This window comes from Podarcis bocagei (assembly GCF_964188305.1).
Source record: "Podarcis bocagei genome assembly, chromosome: 8".
Taxonomy (NCBI): Eukaryota; Metazoa; Chordata; class Lepidosauria; order Squamata; family Lacertidae; genus Podarcis; species Podarcis bocagei.
The window spans coordinates 19,325,450-19,351,029 of NC_138133.1; the positions used below are offsets into that span (position 1 = coordinate 19,325,450).

At 42.2% G+C, this 25,580-nt stretch overlaps 1 protein-coding gene across 6 annotated transcripts in view; it reads left to right on the forward strand.

The window, feature by feature from the left end:
* Positions 1 to 25,580, forward strand: part of LOC308593896 (uncharacterized protein) — a 188,941-nt gene that overhangs the window by 95,856 nt on the left and 67,505 nt on the right. The window contains exon 4 of one of the 6 annotated variants that reach the window (XM_081206694.1): positions 822 to 1,005. The exons of 4 other annotated variants lie outside the window; for them this stretch is intronic. The gene's annotated coding sequence lies outside the window, so the exon portion shown is untranslated. Of the gene's footprint in view, positions 1 to 821; positions 1,006 to 22,443; positions 22,543 to 25,580 lie in introns of all 6 variants that reach the window. One more of the 6 variants, XM_081206695.1, reaches the window with a different exon arrangement.

Here is a 25,580-nt window from a genome sequence, read left to right on the forward strand (position 1 = left end):
TTAAGGCAGCTCTACTCAGCTTCACTGAAGGAAATAACCCAAACATCATGAACCTTCTGTTTGTTTCTTTCACACAGAGAAGCTTCCAGAACCCTCTTGAATTAAGTAGAATAGGAAAGATCTACACATCATAGCAATACTTTCCGTATTAAGAAATGCAAACTGACATGTTTAACAGTCTATATTTCCATGCTTTACTTTGGTGTGTGTTTTGTGATTTCAAACCTCTGTTTGGGATTTCTCACCAAAGAGTGCTTTCCCCAACCTGGATCTAGGCATCCAGGGAATTCTTTTATTTTACCATATCTGGTATTTTTCAACAAAATATAAAAAAACAGCATGGTGTGCATGTGATCTTCTTGGGGAATGCATTCACAGAGATTGAAATTCCTGAAAGCCTGCTTGAACAAGAAGGCACTCATCTGTGGGTAGAGGGACAACAAGAAAGGAGACTGTCTACCTTCTCCAGGGAGGGAGTTGCAGTCTAGGAGCAGCCACTGACAAGCAAATGAACAAACTCTTTGGAATCTGGGGTACAGTCTCTTTTACTGCCTGAATGCCTACACCATAACCAGTTTCCCCAGGAATTGCCACAACTGATTTTAGTTTGTTTCTCAGACAGCCATTCTGTGCTTTTCAGTTGTCGCAGCAAACCAAACAATAAACAGCCATATTTCTAGGTTGGCAGCTGATTAATAAAGTAAGATGCTTCCTGCATAATTTGGGCAGTAGGGACAGGGGAGGGGGAAATTGCACAATATTATCTGTGGGCTGTGAGTCTATATCTTTGTTTCATTCTGCAGTGTTTTGATTGTACTTAGGAGTGTAAGTAGAGTTTCTGTACTGTGCTGTGTGAGGACTAAAAATGGAAGGTGTGGAAAGAAAAATGCAATCAGGCAAGGAAGATTAATTACTCCAGCTCGCACACTCAAATGATTTTCAAAAATCGTGGGACTCTTTCTGCCTCCACGTCATGAATATTAAATATGAGAAGCTACAGCCCTGGTATGTTACATCACTGCACCTCAGAAGTTCAACACTGCATTAAGATTTCTATTCTTGAACACACTGCTGTGAAACCTGGTTGCATAACAGCACACTATTTTTCTCATATATTAAGCACATGGCAAGAGAAATGAGACTCAATACAAGTTTTTTCCAGGAAGAAAGGGAGTGATTGCAAGGGCTTATGCATTCTGTAAATAACTGAGTTGGGAGTGGGGATGTATTTGGGCCAACCTTATCAGTGGCACAAGGGACACGGGTGGCACTGTGGGTTAAACCACAGAGCCTAGGGCTTGCCGATCAGAAGATCGGCAGTTCGAATCCCCACAACGGGGTGAGCTCCTGTTGCTCGGTCCCTGCTCCTGCCAACCTAGCAGTTTGAAAGCACGTTAAAGTATAAGTAGATAAATAGGTACCACTCCAGTGGGAAGGTAAACGGCATTTCCATGCACTGCTCTGGTTCGCCAGAGTCATGCTGGCCACATGACCCGGAAGCTGTACGCCGGCTCCCTCGGCCAATAAAACGAGATGAGCGCCGCAACCCCAGAGTCAGTCACGACTGGACCTAATGGTCAGGGGTCTCTTTACCTTCTTTATCAGTGGCACACTCCTCTGATTATGCTACACAGTAGCTCAATTCAACTCATGAAAGTGGCCTTCACATGCAAGTAACTACACAAATTTAAGAACTTATAATGCAGATGGGAACCCAGATTGTGTGATGTTCTCCAACACTGCATCCTATAGTATTTTTCCTTCTGCAAGGAGGCAGAGTGTCTGATATTAAACTCTGTACCTCTCCCCGCTCTCCCTATCTCAGCAAGCTGCCTTTTCACCTCCTTCTGCTTTCGCCCGTTTATCCCACCACTGCAATGGACCTCACCTCCCTCCAATTTTCCAGAGCGGTTTTAGAGGGGGGACGAGAGAAAGCTGGAGTCCTGTAACACGAGTAGAAATCTATTCCATTCACAGACAGCATTGGATGCAACCCTGTATTTTTAGTCCATCCTTCATTGCATAAACCATGGACAGGTTATCATAACAATTTCAGAACTGGGGGAAAATATATAGTATTAGAACTCAGGGCTTATCCAGACTTGCCTTTTGTTCCACACTTTCCAGTCCACACTTAAAAGCTCCATTTCTGAGCAAGGGCATAGCGGGGGAAGTGTCGGGGGAGGGCGGCTGTGGCCCCAGGCCCACAATTTTTGAGTGGGCACAAACCAGGTGCCCCCCTGCAAACAACCCCAGTGCAGCCTGGCCCAGCTCAGTGCTCCTCGCTGCCCACCAAGGTCCATGCCAGCTGGCCAAGCTCCACTCTGCATGGGTGGGCAGGTAGCTCGGCACAGCCTCACTTTGCTCCAGTGGCATCAGCTGTGAGGGCAAAGTTGGTGCCTCCCTGCCCGGCACATGCATGCTCCCAGCCAGGGGCACACCCGTGTGCCCATCCTGGGTTCAGGAAACCAACAGTATGCCACTGTGTCTGAGCACTCCCCCCCCCTTACCCCAGAACTTTCCCCTCAAAAATCCTCTCTTTAGCACTCAGTCAGAGCAGACATCAATTCGGGTTTCCCATGGGTTGCTGTTTGCTTTGATTGAGCTTTAAAGAGTGGGTTTTCACAGGGAAAGATCTGAAGCAAAAGGGGGGAGCGCTTGGACAAGGAGGTTTAAAGCACGGACTATGCCTGGAAAGAGCGGAGGAAAGATAAGTGTGGATAAGCCCTCAGTGATAAAACACCCCACCCATCCCTAGAATTGCAGGGATAATCTGGGGAACCGGGTTCACTTCCCCGCTCCTCCACATGCAGCTGCTGGGTGACCTCAGGCTAGTCACACTTCTCTGAAGTCTCTCAGCCCCACTCACCTCACAGAGTGTTTGTTGTGGGAGAGAAAGGGAAAGGAGATTGTTAGCTGCTTTGAGACTCCTTAAAGGGAGTGAAAGGCGGGATACCAAGTCCAAACTCTTCTTCTTCTGTCTCACTGGTCATTATGGGTCAAACTGAACAGTCTGAATCCTGATTTGCCCAGAAGAGTGGGGGAGGCTGCAGAGGTTTGCATGACTGGCACTTAGGGACTGTTGTTGCTTCCTGGATTACTGGCTCCGCTTGCGCACAGCAACTTTGAAAGGGGGAATCTCTGGAGTTGGCAGGAGCACTGACATCAGGCTTTTCTTTGTCAGGCCTGTGCAGCTGTACACAATAAATAGCACTTGGCTGTTCATTTATCAAGGAGACAGTTTTGCGACTGACAGTGTTTCCAAGCTGGCTAATGCATGCTTGTTATCACAAAGGGTAACCCTGCAATTATGTAGGAGTGAACATAACACTGAATATCTTAGCTCTCTCTTTCTTCAGAAGTAAGGAAAAAGCTGCAGGCTTTTGTGCATTTTCCTAGGAGTAAGTTGCATTCAGAGCTGGATTTAGGGGAGCATGACTGATTCAGTCACACTGCACTCAGGGGCGCTGCAGGGAACACCACAACTATTATTTAGACTGGAATACAAGGGGGGGGGATTTTGGTGATGCGCAGGGCACCGCTGATATTTGAGATCTCAAGGTCCGCCACTGTTCCATTAAATGCACTTACTTCTAAACAAATAAACTTGCATTAGAAGGTGCTGTTAGTGTGTAAGGGAGAAGAACTTTAAACATATAGTTTCAAATGCTTTCTAATGCAGAAAGCACATTGAGTTTATCCAAATTTCACAATTTGGATATTTGACCTAATAATGGAATGTCAAGGACATAGCCAGGATTCTGCCCTCGCGAACAACGTCTGGGTGGAAAATTGCTTAATGTCTAGGAAAATCCGGGTGTATGACAGCCCATGTAGGAATTGTAGAATTTGGTGAATTTCCTTTAAAAGCTCAACAACTTTTGTTTCTGGATTTTCACTTTTTGAAATATGGAAACTCTAACTTACGTTCAAGTGGGTTTGGATAAAAGTAAGGTGAGGAACTAGTTGAACGGAATATGGGGCATTGGACATGGCACTCTCAATGTCATGGAGGGCTTGTGGGACATGCTATATCATAGATTCTGAATTGTATGCCTGCTTTCTTTTCCATTGCTACCTGTTCAGCAAATTGGAGGCAAACCAATACCAAAGCATGGAAACTGAACATGTATTGTAAAGGTAATGGTAAAGGGACCCTTGACCGTTAAGTCCAGTCACAGACGACTCTGGGGTTGCAGCACTCATCTCACTTTACTGGCCGAAGGAGCTGGTGTTTGTCCACAGACAGCTTCTGGGTCATGTGGCCAGCATGACTGGCGAAACCAGAGCAATGCATGGAAACGCCTTCTACCTTCCCGCTGGGGCGGTACCTATTTATCTACTTGCACTTTGACGTGTTTTCGAACTGCTAGGTTGGCAGGAGCAGGGACCGAGCAATGGGAGCTCAACCAGCCAGGGGACATTCCAATCAGCAAGCCCTAGGCTCAATGGTTTAGACCACAGTGCCACCTGCATCCCAGTGCATGCTAGGGAGACACTAACTAATAATGTGGACTTCACTCATAATATTATTTATCCCATATCTTCTTGGTAACAAGCAGCTGAATGTGTAGAGTGCAATGCATTGCATATGAGGTGATGAAAGACTCTCTCTCGTGTGATATCTGTGATGGATCATGCATTCATGTAAGTCATCCAATGATGTTACATTCACTGCAAGTGAAGATATCTAAAGATATCGTCACCCAATCTGGTGTGACAATTCCAACAAGTGCCACTTGGAATGCCTTTGAAGATATTGTCACCCAACTCTGCATTGGGTTCTCAAGGCGGAAGCAACAATCTTCGTCTATGTTCGGATTTGAGGTTCTATGTTCAGTTAAGATGGCAGACCAAATATACCATAATGAAGCTCTAGCATCCATCCCTAACACCAAAAAAGAAATCATTTGTGTCCTGATCAGGTGTTTCCTGGGTCAGGTCAAAGTCCTGAGTGTGTGTGCATGTGTTGTGTGTGGGAACAGTCCAGAAACTCACAAATTACACTATCCATATGAAAATTACCTTTCTTTCTTTCTTTCTTTCTTTTTCGTTGTTTGTCTGTTTATTTTTGTTTCTTTGGATTCCTGGGCAGCACCAGGAACTCATCGTCATTCATTCAATGAATGAATGAATGAATGAATGAATGAATGAATGAATATCACATACACTTGTGACATTTGGCCTAAGTTAGATGGCTTCATTTCTCATGATGCAGAATGTAGCTCAAGACCCAGTAATGCATTTTGTCAACAGTCGTGACTCTTTCCTGCTTCTCACATATATAAAGACTGAGCAGGTCATTAATCATCATCAGCAAGTCATTCACCTACATCATTTCTTATTTACAAGATTGCGGCATTTGGGGGGGGGGAGGTTGTGCCATTAATACTTTGTATTCTTTGATAAGCATAAAGATTGTACCTCAAACTGGTTCAGTAATGACCTTTGAAGGTAAAAGCAAACAAAATACACTACAGTCCTCATAGGTCCCTCAGTGATTTCCTTAGACAAATCTAACTGGGAGAGATAATTTTTCTTCATTGGGCTCTTTGTTTTATCTGGTTATCCTTTGCTCATTAATAGATTAAAAAACATGGTTGCCATTTTGTATAGGCTATGCAAAGATCCATTCAAAACCAAACATTACAAAAGCAAGTTTGTTGTTGTTTAGTCGTTTAGTCGTGTCTGACTCTTTGTGACCCCATGGACCAGAGCACGCCAGGTACTCCTGTCTTCCACTGCCTCCCGCAGTTTAGTCAAACTCATGTTCGTAGCTTCGAGAACACTGTCCAACCATCTCGTCCTCTGCCGTCCCCTTCTCCTTGTGCCCTCCATCTTTCCCAACATCAGGGTCTTTTCCAGGGAGTCTTCTCTTCTCATGAGGTGGCCAAAGTATTGGAGTCTCAGCTTCAGGATCTGTCCTTCCAGTGAGCACTCAGGGCTGATTTCCTTAGGAATGGATAGGTTTGATCATACCTTTCTTAATTATTAAGGTTTTTCGTAGCAGCTTTTGGTTTCCCTTTGGAATTCTTGAATTTTTAAGAAAGCAGGAAGACTGCTGCTGGATCAGATAAAAAGGCCAAATATCCTGTCAATAATGTGGATATACTGGATAGATGCCCATGAGAAGGTCATAAGCAGGACTTAAGCACAACTTCACTCTTCCAATTTATGCTTCCCAGCAGCTGGTGTTTCAGAGGTGTACCACTTCTAATACAAAGACAACATGGCCCCAAACTGATAACTGGGGATTCCGCTTTTTACTTCCTTCCATTGTGAGAATCATAGAATTGTAGAGGTGGAAGAGGCCCTGAAAGTCCATTTGTTTTTATTCTTTGCTCCCAGTTCCTTAAACACTTACTGATCTACAAGAGGATTCCTCCCCTTTTATTCAATTATTGCTAACCTACTGCTAAGCAGTGCTTTCCCCCCTATAATAACAATAAAAATGTTTAGGGGTACTCTCATTTTGTCTCAAGAAAATTACCATTTTATAGTTCAAATCGGGGAAAATACATACAGTAAATGGGCAAAAGTACAAACAACATGCATTACCTTATATTACACAGCCAACAGCTCACAGTAACTTCCACACTGACATGAGATTGTGTGCACTAACATCTTCCCAATTCCTTTGCTTGCTGTTGGTGTCTGTCTCCAGATATTGTCCTTTCAAAAACCATGAATTTATATACACTGAAGGCTTAAACAAACTTGAAGAAGGGCCTATCAATTTTATAAGTATTAAGTTAGCTACAGTGTTTAACTGCAATGAAGCTCTTGTTGGAGTCAGTATTAAATGCATCTGAAAGTAGCCACGTCCACACTCACTTGTTGAAATTGGGATGTTCTTGATGGAATATTCTTTTTGAAAGGTACTCAGAAAAGTAGTTTTAGTTTCTTCTCCTGTTAGATTCACAAAACGTTTAGGGATATGCATACCCCAGCGTCCCTCCTAGAAAAAAGTTTACCAAGGGTCTGCTGGATCACTGCTATCTATTGCCTGCTGACACACTCAAAGAACTTTAAAGGTTTAGTGAGATAGGACTTGTCATTGCAGAAACCATACTATGCTTCATCAAGGCTTACTATTTGCTTTGTAATTAAATCTTTAACAATGCTTACCACCAGTTTTCCTGGAACCAATGTTAAACTAACTGGATTAGATTAGAAGATCAGCATTTTCACATTTGAGTTCTTTAATAACTCTTAGCTGGATTTCTGATGATTATATAAAATGGTCAAGGTGTCCAGAATGGGGACTGATTGTCCTCGGTTGGGGGGGGGGGTGTTGGAAACTCAATGTACAATTCAGTCTGAAACATTTCCCCTACGGTTAAAGTTAAAATAACCCAAGAGAAACATTTTCATTACTTGCCATAAAGATCCATCTAAGCAAAAGTCAGGCACAGTCTTGACTGCTAAGTGTCTCAACAAACTCTGCCTGGACTTGGGACCTTTCCTGTTTGTGACATCATACATGACATCAGAATATTGTGTTTCCCAAGATACTTTGTGTCCATGCCAACAGCAGTAGCCAACAAACCTTAAAACTAGGTAACCTTAGACTATCTAGCAATTTTGATGTTCATTTTTGATCTGATTATTTCTGCTTGAAGAAGAGCTAACGGAAACCTTTGTCTGTTTCCATTATTTTAAACCCCAACCATGAGCTGATCCAAGTATAGTTTCACTTTTTGTGTGTATTCATCCTGTTGATTAGTTCCACTTTTATGAAAAAATATACCTGCGTAATTTTGGTTTTGTTCAAAAAAGCCTCATGGTGCTACGTCCTGATCTGAATATCTTTACTCCCCCCCCCCCCTAAGGTTTTTTTTCAGTTAGTTTTTTACATGGACCATTTTTTTTATGCTTGCATGAACTGGTCCACCACTTCTCTTGCCTGATCCTCTTGAATGCAGTGTCTTACAAATTCCCCACCACAACCTCTGAAATCACTGCTGGGAAGCAATAGGTATATTTTTGCAGATTGATTGGAGCTTGTGGGTCATCACACTGAAACAAAACCTGACCAGGTGAACTTTCCCTCATTGTATCTTTCTTAAAAGGTCTTTAAGCATTGGCAACACCACACCACAGTTAATCCATCTTTTATAGTCTTCATCTGATTTATTAGCCACCTTTAGTGGGTGGTGCTGTGGCTTAAACCACAGAGCCTAGGACTTGCCAATCAGAAGGTCGGCGGTTCAAATCCCCGTGATGGGGTGAGCTCCCGTTGCTTGGTCCCTGCTCCTGCCAACCTAGCAGTTCGAAAGCACGTCAAAGTGCAAGTAGATAAATAGGTACCACTCAGGCGGGAAGGTAAACAGCGTTTCCTTGCACTGCTCTGGTTTGCCAGAAGTGGCATAGTCATGCTGGCCACATGACCTGGAAGCTGTATGCTGGCTCCCTCGGCCAATAAAGCGAGATGAGCGCCGCAACCCCAGAGTCGGCCACGACTGGACCTAATGGTCAGGGGTCCCTTTACCTTTACCTTTAGTGGCAGAAGTCTAATCTTAATGAGTCATTAACTTGATCCTACCTGATAAGAGTTTACCTGCATGCATTCATTTTTTGCCACTCCCTGTAGCCCAAACTTCAGAGAACTTCAGACAGCTTTCCCCTCCATATAGCTAAGAGAGAAACGTTTTACTTGATGATCTTAACAGGGAGTGGCAGACAACAGAAATATTGTGAGACCATGGTACTTTTACTGAGATGGAAGACATTGTAATACCTGGTGAAAATACCCTTTCTCCCCTCTGGCAAGTACACAAACATCATCTGGTAGCTGCTCATTTGCAGGCCAAAGAACTTAACTATACTTGAGAGAGAGAAGGCAAAGTAACTCAGATAGCAGGAAGTGTCCAGTGTCCCAGTGCAGCTTATTAGCTGAGCTGTGTGTCTCTGAGGACTTCCTCTGGATTTAGAAAGAGTGACTGCTGGTTGCTGAAATCTCCTTGCTAGGTAAGCAAGTCCCCTAATGAATGCGGAAAGCCTCTCCTGTGGCTTTGGCTATTTGAATTGCAAATGAAGCTGTTGCTTAAAAAACACACACACAAAACCCCCACTGCGTAAACAGGACACTTACCACCTGCATTATTTGTTTATATGATCTGACAAAGAGAGAGGGAGAGAGATGCAAATGATGCTGCAGGGTACTCCTTGTAGATTAGCTTATTAATGTAGGGTGAGGGAGCAACCTGAGAGTTAAATGGCACTGCCTAGAGATGTTGGGTGGGAAACCTCTCTTAAAAATTAGGTGTGTTGAAATGGCAGCATATGCAGCTACAAAAGATAATTTGCATATTTTTGATAGTGTTGATTGCACATTATGTATCAGGTTTCCTTCTTAGGCTCCTGGACATCTGAGAAAAAGACAGGGAAGATCGGGAAGAAGCAATCTCTGCTTGCTCGCTCTCCTAAGAATAATACCAATACCAATACTAATATTAATACCCTACCCATCTGGCTGGGTTTCCCCAGCTACTCTGGACAGCTTACAGCACAAATAAAAACATAGTAAAATGCCAAACATTAAAAACTTCCCTATACAGGGCTGCCTTCAGAGGTCTTCTAAAAGTTGTGTAGTTCTTTATCTCCTTGACATGTGATGGGAGAGCATTCCACAGGGAGGGCGCCACTATGGAGAAGGCCCTCTGCCTGGTTCCCTGTAACTTTGCTTCTCACAGTGATGGAACCAGCAGAAGGCCCTCAGAGGTGGACCTCTGTGTCCGGGCTGAGCGATGGGGCTGGAGATGCTCCTTCAGGTATAAGTCAATCTTATTGCCATCCCTTTAACTAAACCCTGAAAGTCACCCCAAGAGTTGGGGGTATACCAGAAAGCAGTTCATGATGTGGCACTTGGTTTCAATGGTATTCCTTGCCATTTCAGCATCTCCAAGAGTTTTGAGATCTCTGCAGCAATGGCTAAATAAATAATAAATATTAGTGACGGAGGAGCATTTCATTTGGGGTCTGTATCTTAAAAGTGAACCTGCCTAATTCACAAGTTTCTGGACTTCCACACAGATCAGAATATAGCTCACGGTCAATTGCACAGTTCACTGACTTTTGTCATACATTTTCAGTTCCAAAAACAAATGCGTATTTTAAGGAGGAAATTAATACTTTTAAAAATATGGATTTTAGGGGAAACAAAATGCTTAAATTTAAAACTTGATCATTATGTGCATTTTTTTGAAAAATACTCTCAGTCCACAGCATTAACTGACTTGCATGGGTGAATGCAAAGGAATCGTGATATCTTCTCACATTGTATCAGTTGACACATTTTATCAGAAGGTCAGCAAATTTTGCGTTATCAAATGGTTGATGACATGCATATGTGAACCATCCATCCATGACAATTTGAAGAATATGTGCCCACTGGTAAGTTAGAAATGTGCTAAAGCAACCACATGGCTGCTTCAACATAGACTGGTTCATAAATATAGGGTTCACACTTGGTGACTGAAAGTACATGTTAACAGGCCGGCACAGATATACTACTAGCACACAAAGAACTTCATATCACCTCAGTCATGATTCACTCATTTCACACATTTGTCTGCCAGTCGTCCACTTCACAGTAAGCAGGAACAGATAAATCAGGATTGACTCAACCCACACATTCAGCATAGAGTTTTGGTTTTATAATTCACTTTGACTTAAGTTAAATGCAATGAAGCAGGATTGGAAGTCAAACAATATGCAGTGTCTCTCTCTCTGTGTGTGACTAGTAAACATATCTCAAAGTTATCCTGGCAAATTAAATATGCCAAACTTTTAGTTTTACCCTCTCAAATCTCTTTTTGTGAGATGAAAATTTATTTTCTCACTACCATTGTCCATTAATTTGCTGAGGGAAAAGATCTCTGCAAATGAGCTTTAGATATATAGTTGGAGTAAATCCTCAGATAGCTCAGAAGTGGAAGAAAAAGGTGAAGCAGAGATAAGAATAAGGTTAAGGAGTACTCAAATGAGCTTAGAGGTGGCCCCTTAATCTCTTTTATTAGAGTGTGGACATTTAGCAGCATTTAAAACCCCTATAAACCAAAGACATAAAATTAGACTTCTGAGTCATTTGGACATTTACTGTCGGAGAGCCAGATTTCAAACTATTCTTCTTCCTGAACTAGAGTTTCACTGCTGAGACCATGATGAACATATATGAGGTCTCATAGCTGCAGTTGTGAAAAAAGCTTCTGTCAGCATGAAATTCTAACTTCTCACTGGTGCAATTTTAACTTCTCATCATTTTGATGGCTGTACTAATATCTACTCTAGATTTCAGGCAGCAGCTGGGATTATATGGACAACCTACACCCTAGTGTACTTCTGTTCCCCCTCCTCATAATATCTCCATCTTTGCTGTCATACCCATAAAGGAGAAAGGGGAGATGGTTTATGCTCCTCTAGACCCCCTGCAATACAGAAATATTTTACCCAACATGGGGCTTTGAACCCATGACCGTGATATTAAGAGTCTCAGGCTCTACTGCCTGAGCCACAAGGCTGTGATGTGCAAAATGTAAGGATGGGGGAGAAATTCAGCACAGCTCACATTTAAGGATGAACGTAGCTTCATATTTTCCAAAACAATACACTAACTGGAACACAGCCATCTTTTTAAATTTACACTTCTTCAAATTTTGCAATGCCTTTATCCAGACAATATTTTTTTTAAGCATGTACTGAGGTTGTTGTTGTTGTTTAGTCGTTTAGTCGTGTCCGACTCTTCGTGACCCCATGGACCAGAGCACGCCAGGCACTCCTGTCTTCTACCGCCTCCCGCAGTTTGGTCAGGCTCATGTTTGTAGCTTCGAGAACATTGTCCAACCATCTTGTCCTCTGTCGTCCCCTTCTCCTTGTGCCCTCCATCTTTCCCAACATCAGGGTCTTTTCCAGGGAGTCTTCTCTTCTCATGAGGTGGCCAAAGTATTGGAGCCTCAACTTCACGATCTGTCCTTCCAGTGAGCACTCAGGGCTGATTTCCTTAAGAATGGATATGTTTGTTCTTCTTGCAGTCCACGGGACTCTCAAGAGTCTCCTCTAGCACCATAATTCAAAAGCATCAATTCTTCAAATATGCATTTTAAACACACTTTGATGTACAGTGTGTTTAAAATGCATATTTGTGTGAAAATAAGAGATGCCAAAAATGCATTATAGTAAGGGAAATAGCTTTGCCAAAAAAAACACACCAAAAAACACCAAACCCTACATTAGGCAAAATGTCATAAAAATGTGTTTATTAGGAGAAAATTGCAATGAAATGCTGGTGAAATTCAATTGGCCTTTTTCAAAAAATGCAATCTGGTGTGGAAATGTGGAGTTGTGAACATAAGTGTGGGGGAAATGGGAAACTGAGAGGAGTTTTATCTACCTCTAGCAAAGTACCACAGGTTTAGAGTGATGCACATTATAGTAGCATTTCAGCATTTCCGTACTACCCTGCAACACCTACAGGGATCCCAAATTATATCCTGAATTATTATGCTGGTGGTAACAAGCTGCCACTTATTCATTCATCAGTTATCCCAAATTGCCCATGAGGTACATCTGGAGTGCCTGAAAGACACAGTTATGCCTTCCCTCCTATATGGGGAAAAAGTCAGCTGATTAGTTCTGATCTGTGTGAAAGTGTGTTACAAAAAAAATGAACTTTCCATTTTAGATGGAAAGCTGAAAAACGAGGCCTTTCCCCCCAGATGTTGATCAGCTAGCTGTATTTTTCCTGTAAATTTAAAGGGCGGGGAAAGGCAGATTTTTGCCACTACTTATTCTCTTTTTGCTTGGGAAAATGTAGGCTCCCTTTCACCTTATTCTCTGTTTAGATAAACTGCAGAATTAGGCACCCTCAGCTTTCCATAATAATCCACTATCATTCCCTGTCAAAGCAAAGTGTAGTGGGCAACCACTAATTTAATTTTCCTAAGTATTTGCCCATCTTCCAAATTCCTAAAGGCCAGCTCTAATGAAAACTCATTCAACCGGAGAAAAACTAATTCAACCATAAAACTGCATTTTCCCGTCCTATTAAAAACTGCCAAATTAATGTTAGTAGCAAAACAAACAGACAACAACAACCAAAAAAACTTGCTATTATCTGGCATTATTCTGCCAGTTTCAAATCTGGGCTTCTTTTCTCTTTTGAAGTGGTAGCAGAGTGACTTATTCAAGGGGCCTTGCTGTAGAGTGTAGCTGTATTCATTTTCCTTCTGCTAGTCCAGGCTTTTTATAGGAAGTGTGTGTTTTTCTTAGCTGAATGGATAAACTGTAGCAAAGAAGCAAAAACTGGGAATAGGTTACACACACCCAGACACACACACACACACACACAGAGAGAGAGAGAGAGAGAGAGAGAGAGAGAGAGAGAGAGAGAGAGAGAGAACAAGAACACCTAATATTAACTCACCCATTATTTTTAGCCTGACCCTGACAGATTATCCTGAGAAAGCGTGTTCTCCCTAACAGAGAGCACGTGTTGCGGTTGGGGGAACAAGCCACCCTGCCGTTACTGGGCAGATTTGGTGAGGAACCCAAGCCTTTAAGTGGTTAAAATTGGGTTGCTGGGGAGTTTTGATTGTTGCCAATTTGGAGGAGGGGTCAGAGGCTTTAAATACAGGGGCCAGACGTTGGACGTCCTCTTGGCCGTTTTGCATCGGATCACCCGCCCTCCCTCCCTTTAATAGGGTGGTTTTTTCTTGATCGCTTGACCTTGCTATGCCTGTCATGGGGTCATCCGCCTTGGAGCGGGGGCCTGGTAGGAATTTTGCCATCTGGCTGATTGGCTGGTGCCATTTGGTTTTTGCCTACTGCGTAGCAAATCGTCACAACTTGTAAGGTTGGCGGTTAGGCATTGGTTAAATTGGTGCTTGGAGGGGTAAGTGCCTACCCCTCCAAATGATGTGGAAAGGGAATTCCGTTAAAGGAATCCAGGGGATTGCCATTCTTTTTGTCCTTGTCCCTGGCATCGGACTTGGGCCGTGCAAGCCCCACAGGAACATGAGGGTGAGAAGTGAGGGACTGATGCCCAGCTTCATTTTCTCACCCAATACTTGTTTCCCATGCTGGCTTCCGTTGGTGTCCGGGAGGCCAGCTCTGTCCCTGAGGGCAAGGACAGATAGTCATAACCAATGCCTAAGCAACCACTCACATTTTTTGTATTTTGAATAAAGTTGTGGCCAAAATTATGCCAAAAACCTTAAACAAAAATTGATGTGTGAAGTGTGAATTTTTTGGGGGGTGGCATTGTGGGACTCAACACACAATCAAGTGATTGTGTCCCACCAAAATAAAAATATTCTCCACTCATTGTAGATAAACCACATGCAGACTAATAAATATACATTATTTATTTATTTTTAAAAGTGTTAAAAGGATGGGAAGAAAGCCTTACAAATCTGGATGTTTCATTTGCTCAGTGATAGGTTCTGTATTTTAAAGTTATAGCTTTGAAATTTACTGACATATTTCTTTTGAATTTGGAAAGCTCCTTCAATGCTGGTGTGTGTGTGTGTGTGTGTGTGTGTGTGTGTGTGTGTGTGTGTGTGTTTATATTTTTCTTTCATGAACTGCATTGACGAGATTTTTAACTTGTAAAAGGTGACCTGAAAATAACTTTCAATACTAGTCGGTCAATCTGAATAAGAAAATATTGCCTGCAAATCAAAACTAGAAAATAGTTTGTGCAAACGCTTTTTTACCAGTTTGTGAAGAATTAAGTCATTCCTTAATGTTCTAGCATTGGGAGAGCAATGAGAGGCAATGGGATTGTGGGCTATTTCCATCTGATGACACCACCTTGGGGGGAGGGGACAACCCTGCAGTCCTTTAAACCAGAGTAGGTGTGAGGCTCGGGCTAGTGACAAAGATGAATTGGAGGATCTAAAGGCCAGGGTCCCTTTCCCCAAAACAATAATTCTGAATGGAATATCAGAATGCTGAGGCTCTGAGATGGGGAAGGGTCTTCCTTACCATTAGCCACAATGAAGCATGTGGGAAGGTAAGAAGAGGAGGAGGAGGAGGAGGAGTTTGGATTTGATAGGGAAGAAGCTGTAAGATTTTGGAGGACAGAATTGTCTGCTGTGCCATGAGACCTGCACTGTGCTCTGTAAGCTAGCCTGCTGCTCTCAGGGTGCAGTGCAAGATGCTATTCCATCACCGCCATTGAATTATATCCAATTGCAATTCTGCAGACTTCCGGGTTGGCGCCATCGCCGAATGGCGGACTCCCTCCGAGCTCTGGAGGGAGTCTGCTCGGCAGGGGCTGGGTCCTACCGCGCCGGCGACGCGGGGACCCTTAAAAACCACGGGCACGGAGCCCGTGGACATGGGGACTCGGCTGGTACCGTCAGCGCCCTCCCGACTCGTGAAGGAGCCTTTTTAAAGGCTACGGATCGGGTGCCGGGGAGCGGCGTGGTACTGTGAGTCTATCGCTTCCCCTGCCGAGCGCAGCCGCATGCCATTCGACGGAGAGCGCTGGCTTCTTCCATTGGAAATTTGGACATTTAACATCAACCCGTGAGTAATTGGGTAATCGGGTATAAAAGGAGAAAAAAAGGAATTTTTTTCGGATTCGGCATGAGCGGGGGGGATCTAAAAAGGAAGTCAGCCCCCTCCCTGATTGTAAACATGCTAAAACAAGGACTGAGAAACCAAGATCGATTCAGAAGTTTATTGCTGACAAAAAATATCAATTCCACGATGGGATACTACAAGAATTGTGCTGGAGGAGAAAAGTCGAGGGTGAGAGGGAAAAGGCAACCCCCCCCCCCTGGGAACCGGGGCGATTCGGAGAACCTGGCGGAGAGAGATGGAGAGTTTGACAGCTGTCAAAGTAGCTGTCAAATCTTGAGAATACAAAGAGGACTTTGTTACAAGTATTTTGCTGGTTAATTTTGTTACAATTGGACATAAATATGGATACAAAATGTCGGGGGGGGGAAAGAAACAACAACTTGACTTTTGGATTAGAGGACACAAAGTTACTGCAACCCCCCTAGAGGGGCTTTGGGACATTACAAGTGGCGTATGTGGAAAACTACTCCGGGATGTGTTCTGGTCTTAGCTCCTGGGAAAGTAGCAAAACTGAAATGTTGTTTTGTCTACAGAGGTGACAACACAATAGAATCTTTCTATTGAAGCAAGGTAGGAACTGGACGTAAGTTTTTGTTCCTGAATAACAAACCTCTGTAGAGATACTAGATTTCAGAATAAGAATGGTTTTGCAGCTGAACAAGATAGAAACCTGAGAAAGTAAGAAACAAAAGAGTAAAGGACCAACTACGCCACGGAAAGAACAATGGGAGGAGCAACAATGACTAAGGGAAATTAAAGGCCTCTATTAGACTGGACTTTTGAAATTAAACATTATCAAAACAAGCAAATTCAAAGAAAACCGGCAAGATGGATTGAGGAAAATTTGGCTGTGGACTTGAGACCTCCAGGCCGACAACATATAGACTGATGGACATGGGGAATCCAAACCGGGGAAGGGAGGGGGAATTCTAGAATCCAAAGGCTATGTAACCAACTTTTGGAATCTTCTTCTATTCTATCTTTTATCTTTCTATATAACTTTGGTATTTTGATTTAACATGTTTTGGGGAAAAAAAGGGGGGAATTCGTGGAAGGAAACAGGGTAGTTCTTGGGGGGAAAATCTTTGTTCTATTTTGTTAAAGATGAGGAGTGATGTTAAGATTGTAACTTAAATTGGCTAATAGGTACAATATATTAGATTTAAATTGGGAATGAGAACTTGTGGAACCAACGTAGGGAAAGGGGAATACAGTCGGGAGGGGGAGGAGGGAGTCCCAGAAAGAAGGATATGAAATTAAGGGTTTAAAATTGGTCTCTCTTTTTCTTTCTTTTCTTTATCTTTTCTATTTTTTCTATTCTGTGATTATTGGAAATTTTAATAAATATGATTATATAATATATATATATATATATCCAATTGCAATTCTGGTCAGCATCTGTAAGCAGAATGGGAAGGCTCCACTATTTCCTTTATGCCAGACTTCACTCACCTTGCCCCCTTTTCTCCTTCATTCTGGATCCAGGAAAAAGCTTCTAAAATCTAAAGCCCCCAAGCTGCGTCCGTGTTAGGCACAAAGAATTGTCGGCAAAATCCCATCAGCTTGAATAGGGATTGATTTGGAATCGCTCAGCTTTTTCAGAAATTTCTTCTAAAAGAACAGGAAAAAGGCCTATCTTTTCTGAGAGTTTTCTTCTGGCTCATCATCCTGGTGATGTGTTTTGTCTGTGTTGTGTACATACACATTGTATTTACATTGTCATCTGGGAACCACGCACAACCGTGTTCTCAGAACCAGCCATGGTTGATATATTCAGCTCCTCCTCTAAAAATCAAACTCACCCAAGAATCAGAGAGAGTTTTACATGTGCACGGGGGACACCAATCACACAAAAAAATTGCAAGAAGCAATCAAGTACCTATCAAACAAAAAAGGTTCTTGGCAATCAGTGAGAGCTTCTTTGAGAACTAGGGTAAATATGAATTAACTCTGTAATTCTACAAAGCAATTGGCTTTGAAATGCATGTAGTTTTGCAGCCATCAATGGGCACTATACTGAAATTAAGGGGTTTAACATTGAATAACTTTTGTGCATGTACCTAGAAAGCAGCATGCTTTGGGCATCTGGGCTGCTGAATGTTTTGTTTTAAAAAATAAAATGTAATTAGACTTCACTTCACAGATGAAATTCTTTTTAGAACTGTTCATAGCTGTCTTCAGTTGTATCCATTACACCTCATGGCTTCCTGTCCTTAACTTTACAAAGCTGGGATGCAATTATGACTGGAAGGCCCGAGGTGTCAGGAGTTGCTCTAGTCTAGCAAGACTCCAGCTCCCTCTTTGAGCTTCCACCATCTCAGCTGGCCTCCACTCACAACACGCTTCTGCCATATGAGAGAAGGCTCTCCCTGAGGTATTCTATGGATGGTAGACTATACCATCTGGAACTTTCAAGGCAAAGCTACATGGACAAAAGGAAGTGCAGTACATCACTAATGTATGGACTTGTTACCACAAGGTCTGGTTATGGTCTCTATCTCAGATGTATATGGAGGGCTACCAGTCATGATGGCTATACACAGCCTCTAGATTTGAAGAAAGTACACCAGTTAATGCCAGCTGCTGAGGAATAATGGTTGGAGAGGCCTAATGACTTTTTGGGCTGTTGGAGGGTTGCTCAGATCTGTAAGAAGCACAATATCTGTGCAGGTGGCCATTTGGCCTGATTCAACAGGGCTCATCTTATGTACCAGTGATCTGGCCTAGTTGAACAATGACCTTCTCCTTAAATCTGATGTTACTGCTACCATTGTTGCAACCAACAGAAATGTGAGCATCGCTCTTTTTCCATTTCTTCTCTCCACCCCCCCCACTCTCTCCTACAAGGATTTATAAGCCCACTAAGGGCAGATGAGTCTCACCCCATTAATTGCCATTCCTGCTGTCAAGTGCATGCCTTATGACTCTTTCAACAACTCCAGCCGCTCTGCTTTACAGTTGCAACTCTGTTGTTTTTCCTCTCTTGCTCTCAGTGTGTTTTATCTAATGATCACGCCTTGGGCAAAAACAGTAAAGTGTAAGAACAATGACCAGAGAAAATGGAGATTCTGAAAGCTTTGTGAGTGCCCACTTTCAAATGCCGGTAGTCCACACAAAAATCACTTCCCCTGCCCATGGCTTAGTGAAGAAATGTAGATTAATTTTGTCTGAGTGCCTTAATGCATTACGGGGCTGTGTTGTACTGGGGTGGGGTGAATGGGAAAAAATTCATTGTTTAGACACCTCTGGGTAGCAGTGATTATGCTCTGAGCAAAGAGAAGTTAACCTTGCGGCCATATTCTTACCGTCCATTGATCATGACTGAAATGCAAAGCGATTTGTTTTTCTTTTATATGTTCTTGTCTCTGTGTAGAGTGCTAAGACCCCTCTGGCAGCTCTTTCTCTCTGCCTGCTTTTTACTTTTACAAACCTTTAAGATTCTTGGATGAAAGAGATCAGAACTTTTGTGTGTGGTCAGCCAGCAGTCCTCTTGTGGTAAAAAAGTTGCTATTGGCTTCTGCTTTTTGGATGTTTCCCTACAATGAGGTCAGACAGCAGTAATTTTTGTCACTGTATGCAGATCATGGCAGATTTCTTATCTAACATTACAGAGAATCACTCTTCTGTCAATAGATCTGAATGCTCTCACTTCACTGCAGAGTGTATTACACCACTGATAGTTATTTCAGAAAAATCTACTAATCAGCATTTACATTAAAAAAAGCCCACCCACAAACTTACTTCTTTTTTTATCCTGTATACCAAGAAAGATATGTATGTGTGCTGGTGAGGGGATGTGCTAGAAGATAAATATAGCACAATATTGTGGGTTTATTTTTCAGATTTATTTCAGCAGTTTCTCACTTACTTCGGGAATAGCTAATGTGACAGCCTCTAAATGTTTAGATGAGAACTCCCATCATCCCTTGCTGTTGGTGACATATGCTGGGGCTGATGGAGTCCAGAAACATCTGGAAAACACTTCATTGCTGTCCCTGACTTACTTTCAGATGTAAATGGCAAACCACAAATACAGTGGTGCCTCGCAAGACGAAATTAATCCGTTCCGCGAGCCTCTTCGTCTAGAGGTTTTTTCGTCTTGCGAAGCAACCCTATTAGTGGCTTAGCGGATTAGCGCTATTAGCGGTTTAGCGGCTATTAGCGGTTTAGCGGCTATTAAAGGCTTAGCGGCTATTAAAGGCTTAGCGGATTAGCGGCTAAAAGGCTATTAGCGGCTCTTAAAGGCTTAGCAGATTAGCGGCTAAAAGGCTATTAATGGCTTAGCAGCTTAGAAAAGGGGGGGGGGAGCGAAAAAAAATCGGAACACTTGCAAGACGTTTTCGTCTTGCAAAGCAAGCCCATAGGGAAAATCGTCTTGTGAAGCAGCTCAAAAACGGAAAACCCTTTCATCTAGTGGGTTTTCCGTCTTGCGATGCATTCGGCTTGCGGGGCACCATTGTAAATGGTTTGAGGAAAAACCCTATTTCACATTATCCATTATCAGTGTTTTCACTCTCCCTGCATAAATTATTCCCTTTAATATTTTTTATTTCAGCAGGGCTGAATAAAATAAAAAAGAAAAAGTTGGGCAACTTATCAGAGTCTTTGAGCATCAGTCTGTAAACACAAGCAAGCTATTACGCATGTATCTGTTGTTTCTTTCATCCAAAAATGCAGCATTAGAAAGAATTCTTCTTCACATGGGTTCCCACATTGGCTAAGCAGATGATGATGATGATGATGATGATGATGATGATGATGATAATTTATAACATATACGCTGCCCATCTGGCCAGGCCTCCCCAGCCACTCTGGGTGGCTTCCAACAGGATATTAAAAACACGATAAAAGATAAAAGATCAAATATCAAAGACACTCATAAGCAACACATGAGGACATTTGCTGACAGCCACTGTTGTTCCCCAGAAACTAGATGTGGAACAGAATAAGTTCCATCCACATTTTTAAGTGAACCAGCCTAATTTGCACCACACCAACTAATACAAAAGCAGAACATAATTAGCATTCAGATTTCACACTTCTCTGATCTTGTGATGTACTTACCAGCTCAAAAAACCAAGAAAACCAACTCAAAATGCATTAAAATGTGTATTTTAAGCAGCTTGGATGTGGGGCCTGGAACTCCTAAGTGGGAAAGATCCTTCAGCCCCACACGCCCCGTGGGGTCAGCCACCTGCCCTCAGGTGATCCATTTTCCTTTGCCTGTATGGTTTGCGATCAAAGCATATAGGCAAAGAGACAACACTTTGCAAGTGGCAACAGTCAGTTGCATACCCTCCAACACCAAGGTGATCCAAATTGGAACACTCATCTATTATTGTTATTATCCTGAGCTCTCACGGGAGCCAGCTGACCCACACCAGAGCATGAGACCAAAACCAAACATATTTTGGTCCATTGCTCTGGCGTGACACAGCTGATTCAAAAAAAGAGCACCTTGGGGTCCAACACACTGCTGTGATCCAGCTTCTTATGCCAAAACACAATACCAAAAATGGAGACATTATTCCAGGGTCCAATCAGAAGCCAGGAATGGTTTCTGTAATTCCAGGATGTATCGCTTAAATTGGGATGGTTGAGCAGTATGCAGTTGGGTTCTGCAGGCACCAATGATGATCTAATCAGCTGATAGTTGGTGTTTCAAATCTACACACACACACACACGTATATACAGTGCTTTTTTCAAAAAAAATATAACTGTTTAGGGGTACTCTCATTTTCCTACTAATATTGAAATACTGCCCCTCAATGAGGCCAAACTTAGATTCACAAAATGTTTTGGGTATGCGTCCCCCCAGAAAAATGCACTGTATATAAATTTTTATCAAATTTTCTAATTTACATTTCAAAATATTCATTTAAACAACCTTAAATCAATGACTTCCCTTCCTTTCTTCTCTTTGCATGGTTCATTTTGCATACCATACACCCCTGCATATTTTACATGAACTAAACCATTCAGTAATCAATTGTTACATCCATCAAAACTTATTTACACTCTTGAATTTATCTTAGTGCTACCAGCGTTTTTAAAGAAACACAATTTTCACCCATATCTTCAGTAAACATTTTCCAGTCTTCTTTAAACGTACATTCCTCTTGTTCTCTTATTCTATATGTTAAATCTGCAAGCTGTGAGTATTCCATCAGTTTAAGCTGCCATTGTTCTTTGGTTGGAACCTCGCTCGTTTTCCATTTGTGGGCTAACAAAACACGGGCCACAGAAATAGCATACATAAATAGTCTTTTTTGACACCTGGGAATTTCCCTCTGAATTATCCCCAACAAAAAGGACTGTTTTTTTTGGAAAGGTACTTTAAAACATTTTTCCCCCAATCCATTATATATTGTTTCCCAATATTCTTTTACCCTTTCACAAGTCCACCAGGTGGTTGCAAATCCTTGTTCCTATTGAATCATACGCAAATAACCAGCCCCACACAAACATTCTGTTCCCCAAGCTACTTGCAGATCCCTGAGCTTGAAACCTATCCCTCATGTCACACAAAAATTGCCTCCATATACCCCACCTCAAACTGAAAACCTTCCAACATTCAGAGTCCTCCCCACACCCACACCGAACTACACACATCCGAAACCCCATGCTGAACCATCAGGTCAGATTTGGGGTTGGTGCAGGGAGCATACAGGGCAAGGAGAGAGATTTAGTGGGATTCAGCCCCTTTTCTCCCTGCTGAAATATGGGCTGGCATTCTGCTGGGTCTTCAAGGCAAGCATTTTCTTGAACTCGAACTTTCTGACCTAGTTGCTTTACGTGTTCATTTAGCATTTTTAATTATTATGCTTTTGTTTTGTTGTATGTTTTAATTATAGGCGATGTTTTGACATACTTTTGATTGTGCATCTTAATTATGTGCAGACATTTTATGATTGATTTTATACTCAGAAGCCACTTAGAGGATGTCTTGGCATGTAAGTGGTATATAAATTTGATGATATTTTTGATTATGAGGATCCTAGCCATATCAAAGCTGGCTTGGAATGGGGAGAGATATTTTAAAATGGCAAGAAAATCTAAATTCAAATTTCAAGGATTCAGCCATAACATTAAAGATAGGTTCTGAAAATGGGCATTGGGAGGCAATGGCTCAAGTTCAATATTTCCATGTGTGGGGGGTGTATTCATATATAGAGTTTTATCTGGTTTGTTGTGTGTGTTTTTTAAAAAGTGGTTTGGTTTTTGTGATGTTGAATAATTTTGGGGGGGACCACATGGGGTGCTGCTGCACAAAACCAGGAAAATGCCCCACAATGTTTTGACATCTTTGATGTGTTTTTGTTGTTTTGGTTTTAGGCAATGTATCCTTCTAGCAATGCATAGATTCAAGAACTGATGTCATGCGGAAGGCCTTAAGTTCTAAATAAATGGTGCTAGGTCTTGGTTTAGTCTGGAAGTTGTGCTCATTGCCTCTCACATCAAAGCCATTTCCCCTATATATGTATATGTTAATGATTTTCAGAGGGGAGACCATTGCCCTTTACACATAATTTGAAGACACTCTGGCTTTTATTATAACTGTACTTAACTGCATTGGATTGTGATCATAGTGTTTTGTTTTCTTCAAGGTTATTAATTTCATCCCTTAGCACACTTGTAAAAGTTATTGTATGGATTTCCTTTTAGAAGAAAGGATGAAAGACTTGGACGGATGAATATGACAAAGCTTTTTCGGAAACTAAAGACTGGCTGTTACCCTTGCAGATCTTAACACATTTTGATCCTGATTTGCCAATACAATTAATGTGTGATGCATTGTGAATCCCATGTGGGGTGAGAGCAGTCACATCCCACATTATGCTCACAGTAGAGGAAAAAACCAATTACCTTTGCTTCAAGGACACTGAGCAAAGGAGGAAGCAACTAAGCTAGAATCGAATGGGAAAATAACCATTATCCTTCAGAACGTGTTGGTTTCATCTGGACTTATATGGATGAGATTTCACACTTTTGGATGATCATCTCTCACTCAAATATTGGTTGGACCTTACTTGGCTATTCCATCACCTAGTAAATGGCAAATGTGAGCTGTTATCAATATTGATCCTTAGATACAATACTATACTAGATGGTTCATCAAAATTCAATTTGCCTTTCCAAAACTTAGAAGGAAATGTTAACCGGAGGAAACCTCTGCTTTTGGGGTAACTTGAAAAACCAAAAACTAATATTGCTTAATTCAGAATTATGAACCTATGTTCCATATGGGGGAAAATATGCTAAAAGCTGTGTGTGGGTTATACGTTTTCCCACAGAACTGCAGAATTACTTATCTCTAAATGTTAAGTGCCACATGTTTAATCAATTTAGGCTGTGCATTTAGTTGGAAATAGTGCTGTTGCTGATTTGCTTTTCCTGCTAGATAACTTAAGTTCCAGGACACAACTCCAATATTGACAATATTGCTGTAAGTATTTCCATACCCAAGCATGATGGCACCTTGATGAATAACTAGGCGCCAGTGCCTGAGGACTCATTCATTCATTTTATTAAAATCTATCTGCCCTTCACCCAAGGATGTCAGGGCAGTTTGCAATATAAAAATAAAAAATAAAAATTGCATAGTAACAAACAAGCCAATACCCCCTGCCCCATAGTTTAAAATGCCATAGATCATTTAATTAGCCATTCATAAAGGATACTGAAAACAGGGAAATTTCCAGCTCAGTTTTTGAAAGAGTCAGAGATCCAAGGCATGTCTGCTGTTTTCCTAGTAAGAATGGAGCTACCATGGAGGAATCTGGAGATATGTTGGGTAAATCTAATCTTGGTCCCACGTCAGATGAAGTTCACCCCAAACTGAGAATGGATCCATGAGATTTACCACATTGATCCTCTAGCGTAGCCCCACAGTTTACCATAAAAGTGGTAGATTTCAGACACTATTAACATCTTTAAAACAGCTCTCCTCTTGGGATTTCAAGGGTAACAAACCATAGAATTGTAACTTCAAATATGGATTTTTAAAACTAAAAGGAGAGACAATCAACCTTTGTCTGGAAATGAAATGTGTTGTGCATTGTGATAACATCACCACCGCTGAAATTGGCTCACAGCAAGTAAACATTGTTCCTGGCTTTGCTGCAGTGGCATCACAACATTGCACGAGATGAGGCTTATATGCTCGCTGGATTTTAGGAGCAGACTGAATTTTACTCTCAATCACAATTCGCTCTTGACTGTGAGGGTTTTGTCTTTGTTTCTTTGTTTTGATAGACTTTAGTTGTTGTTTTTTTACCTTGCCACAATTTGGTTGGAAATGGCATTGGGCAGGATCTCAGACATAAAAGGGGACCATAAAGTGGTGATGTTTCAGCTCTAGTCCTCAGCATGGGTGGGTACTAGGCCTCATGTCACACTCCTCAGGTTGCCAGTGAGATCCCCGATTTGTCTGCAGGTATACTGGCATGGGTGATTTCTGAACTAAACACATGAAGTTCAAAGGGACGCGGGTGGCACTGTGGGTTAAATGACAGAGCCTAGGGCTTGCCGATCAGAAGGTCGGCAGTTCGAATCCCTGCGATGGGGTGCGCTCCCGTTGCTCGGTCCCTGCTCCTGCCAACCTAGCAGTTCAAAAGCACCTCAAAGTGCAAGTAGATAAATAGGTACCGCTCCGGTGGGAAGGTAAACGGCGTTTCCGTGCGCTGCTCTGGTTCGCCAGAAGCAGCTTAGTCATGCTGGCCACATGACCCGGAAGCTGTACGCCGGCTCCCTCGGCCAGTAAAGCGAGATGAGCACCGCAACCCCAGAGTCAGCCACGACTGGACCTAATGGTCAGGGGTCCCTTTACCTTTACCTTATACTGACATGGGTGATTTCTGAACTCAACACCTGAAGTTCAAAGTTGTAACAGATCCATGCCACAATGCCATGCTAACCCCACTTGTTTTGCTGTAATCAATGAATTTGTGGCCTGTTTTAACCTGCACATATGTTTCTGATCATTTTGTTG